General features: G+C 40.1%; 1 pseudogene; it reads right to left on the bottom strand.

The window, feature by feature from the left end:
- Positions 1-2,764: 2,764 nt before the first annotated feature.
- On the bottom strand, positions 2,765-3,767 carry LOC101437420 (GTP-binding nuclear protein Ran-like; annotated as a pseudogene).
- Positions 3,768-4,476: the final 709 nt, after the last annotated feature.

The following is a 4,476-nucleotide window of genomic DNA, read 5'->3' as shown; positions in this document are numbered from 1 at the left end:
CTAAGAGTTACCTCCTGAGGGCCTCTCTGTTGCTCAAATGTGGCCACTCTCTAAGCCAAACTCAGCATATTAATGCATTACCTTCCCCTCAGCATGAGACATGACTCCCAGAGATGAGCCTCCCTGGTGCCAAGGGATTACTACCAAGCACAAGCTGATGATGCAACTAGAAAAAAACCTTGAATAAAAGAGGGAAATGGTAAAGACAAATGAGTTTATATGGCTAAGAGACTTCAAAATGAATTGGGAGGTCATCAGAGGGGTCGCACTTATGCACGTCTCAGCAAGATCTCAGAGAAAGTCAAAGTAGATACAATCCCAGGGAGTGGTGCTCCTGAGGATTACAGAGACACCCAGGTCCTATGGTCATGGCAGATGGCTCTGGAGTTCAGTGCCTTGCCAGTGGGCCCTACATTGGAATTTGTGCTCCTGGGTGTGATGGAATTGGACTCAAATGTGACTTCTCTACACATGCCTCTTCTGTCACTTTTACTGAACCTGTGGTTGGTGTATGCCCAGAGACTTGAATCTCTGGACTGTCCATGGGCCAGCTTGGCCCTGAGCCTCAGCAGAGTTGCAACACCTACCTTCCAGTTCATTGGACTTACTCAGGTCAGGCAGCAAGGAGATGATGGCAACCACCACACCAAGGAATTGAGAGAGTCTACAACTGCAAGCAGGAAAATCATATCCATCAGCCATGTGGGATCTAAGCCCCCTCTCAATATAGAAGTGGAGTGGACATTGCCATCCCAGGGTCCTCAGGATGGAGAAATAAAATATGGATTAGAGTGGACTTACTGGTATTCTACTATAGAATTATAGCAATGGAAGAAATTATATCATTGGTGTGGAGACAGTAGCCATGGGAGCTGCTGAAGGCAGGGAGAGGGAGGAAGATGTGTGATATGGGGGCATTTTCGGGACTTGTAGTAGTCTTGAATGATATTGAAGGATATATGCAGGACACTATATATCCGGCCATAACCCACTGAAGTGACTGGGAGAGAGTGTAAATTACAACATAAACTATAGTCCATGCTGTGTAGCAGTGTTCCAAAATGTAATCATCAAATGCAATAAATATACCAAACTAATGAAAGAAGTTGTTAATGAGGGAGGAGTGGGGCTGGGGAGTGGGGTATATGGGAACCTCTTATATTTTTTAATCTAACATTTTGTGTGATTTATGTATCTTTAAAAAAAGATAACAATTAAAAAAAGAAAAAAAGGAAATAATAGGTTTATAAGCATTTTAAATAGTACCCTTGCTAAGAAAGGATAAAACTGACTAATATCAGAAGTAAAGAAGGGGTGGGGAAGAAAAAAGGAAAGTGCGACAGTAATTTTATCATTTATCATTTTAGGTGCATTAATCAAATAAGAAAAATAAAGGATTAGTATTTATAACAAAAGAAATTAAGTAAGCATATGGGGAAGCAGATGTGGCTCAAGTGGTTGAGCACCTGCTTCCCACATGGGAGGACCCACGTTTGGTTCCTGGTGCCTCCTGAAAACAAAAATACAAACCACAAGCAAAACAAATGAAAAAAATAACTCAGGGGCGCCTCTTGATTGAGTCCTGGCTTCCCACATATGAGGTCCAGTTTTCAATCCACAGCCCCGGTAACAAAAAAAAATTTTTAAAGCATTTGAAAAGGTGATCAACTTCATTAGTTATGAGAGAAATGCAAATTACAATGCAATGCTGCTACATACCCATAAGGGTGGCTAAGATGAAAAATGGAGACAATATCAATATTGGTAAGGATGTGGAATTATCATTGCTGATGGGGGTTTAAATTGGCTGTTATCCATTAAATTGCACATAAGAATACATACAACTCAGCAATTGAACTCCTAGATATAGACCCAAGAGAAATGCATAACTGTTCACCAAATAACACACACAAGAATATTTGCAGCAGCACTATTCAAGCTCAAATATGGAACTACTGAAATGTTCATGAACCACAGAATGAATAAATAAAAAAAGGCATATTCTCACAGTGCAATACTGCCCAGCAATTAGAACTATGAAGTCATGATAAATCTTAAAGGTAAATGTTGGGCCAAAGAAGTCAGACATACAATAAAAGTACATACTGTATTTTTTTATTTATATAAGATACAAAAATAGGCAAAAGTAATTTATGACATTAGAAGAAGGGTAATCTAGATAGGAGTTATGACTGGAAGAGGACAAGAGAAGAGTTTCTGGGATGTTGGTAACACTGTGAATTTTGATCTGGTGTTGATTACATGGGTGTGTTTTCACTGAAAATTCATCAAGGTTAGGATTTTGTAATTTCTGTATTTTTTTACATCATTAACAAGTAAAAGTAAAACAAAAACAGAAGGAATTTAATGAAGGAAATTGATATAGAGGTAATAGAGTGAAGAAACTGAAACAAAGGATGGTGAGACAACCCAGATATTAGCAACTGTGTGAAGCAGGGCCTAGGGTGGTCCTACAGAAGTTGAAGCCATAGCAGCAAGTTTGGGGGACCCAGAAGAGATGATGGTACTGCCACAGCTGCTGCAGGAAGCAGAGAGAGAGAAAGCAGCAGAAATACCCAGGCTTCCTGTTTTGCTTCCCCCTTCCAGTCTTCTGCCAGTATGACCCATTGGCTGAAACCCAAAGGAAGCCAGCTGATACAGATCTAATAATAAGTAGGCATGGACTCGGTTTTAGATTTATTATCTATTCTGTCTTTCAATCTGTTGTACTTTTTGTCTTTTCCATTTTTTCTTTTTCTTTTTTTGATATTTGAAATACAACTTTATTCTGATTCTAAACATAAAGGAATGGGAATGACAGTAACAAACAAGACTTCACCACTGAATATCGTGACGTGACTGCAGCAGTCTTATATTTGAAACTCAAAAAGGAAACAACTGCATTCCAAAACAGCTAAGTATGCAGGTCCAAAAAATGAAGGTATTTTTTTAACTGCCACATTCACTCCAAAGCCCATTCATCTCCTTCAGCATCCCAAAGATTAAGCACATGTTCTGCTTAGCTATATAATAAAATGGCAAACACGCTGCACCACTGACATCACAGGACAGTTTCCTATAAAACTAGACTTCTGACGCTGGGCTCCAGCTTCATTTTCTCATAGGTCATCATCCTCATCCCGCAGAGCAGTTGTCTGAGCAACCTCTAAGTCATGTTCATACTGTGCTGCCAAAGCTGGGTCCATGACAACCTCTGGTGGGGCAAGAGCAGGCATGGCCACAAACTCCAAGTTAGGGTCTCCAATCAGTTTTCTAGCAAGCCAAAGGAAGGGCTTTTCAAAGTTGTAGTTACTTTTGGCGGAAATGTCATAGTACTGAAGATTCTTCTTTCGGTGGAAGACAATAGATTTTGCCCTAACTTTCCTGTGTCCTTAGTATCCACTTTGTTGCCACACAACACAATGGGGATGTTTTCACACACTCGTACCAGATCTCCATGCCAATTAGGAACATTCTTGTAATTCTCGATGTTACATCAAACATTATAATGGAACATTGGGCTTGAATATATTAGCCATCTCTCAGTCCACCAAACTTCTCCTGACCAGCCGTATCCCACACCTTGAATTTGATAGGTTCTCTGTTGGTATGGAACACAAGGGGATGGACCTCAACACCCAAGGTAGCTACATACCTCTTCTTAAATTCACCAGTCAAATGATGTTTTATGAAAGTAGTTTTTCCAGTACCACCATCGCCAACCAATACAAGTTTAAACAAACTTGGGGTTCTCCTTAGGCAGCCATCATGATGGTTCTTCCAGAAGCGTCTCTGTGCCCCGTCTGACTGAGGGGTGGAAAGATGGCAGAAGCGCAATTCCTCTCTTTTCCCTTATGTTACTGATTCTACCCTTGGGGATGCCACTTCTCTGCATGGTTTTCTCAAATCCTTTCTCCTTAGGAAGGTTAAGACCTAGTGATATCTGAAGCGTTGCCCAAAATGCTAAGATAAACATAGAAAATTTTCCCTATTAAGAAATAAATAGGCTTCTTGTGATTTGTATGGAGTGATTTGTATAGGATCACTGACATAAGAGTGGCAGATGGTCTGCTGCCTTTGGAACCTCCTGTGCAAACAGCACCAAGGGGACACGGCCCTGAAGGTGATACTGAGAACACGTGGGGTTGACAATGGCTGCACGGTAGTGGGCTGTGGCTCCAGGTGGCGGCATCTGCCCTTGTTATTCTTTTAGTGGCTTCAGAATCTGCTGTAATTTCACATTTCATTCCTTATATTGTCTTCTGTTTATATTTGTCAGTCTTCGTAGAGATTTATCAATTTTATAGGCTATTTTAACAACCAGGTTTTTGTTTCATGAACTTTATGTTTTCATGTTTTCAATTTCATTGCTTTATATTCTTATCTTTATTATTTTATTGTTCTTATTTTAGGTTTATTTTTCTATTCTTCTAGTTTCTTGAGGTGGTGTATTAGACAAATGGGTGCTGATGCAAA

The sequence above is a fragment of the Dasypus novemcinctus genome, chromosome 5 (assembly GCF_030445035.2).
Source record: "Dasypus novemcinctus isolate mDasNov1 chromosome 5, mDasNov1.1.hap2, whole genome shotgun sequence".
Lineage (NCBI taxonomy): Eukaryota > Metazoa > Chordata > Mammalia > Cingulata > Dasypodidae > Dasypus > Dasypus novemcinctus.
Note: the sequence above shows the minus strand (reverse complement) of the source record. Positions and strands in the feature narration are given on the sequence as shown.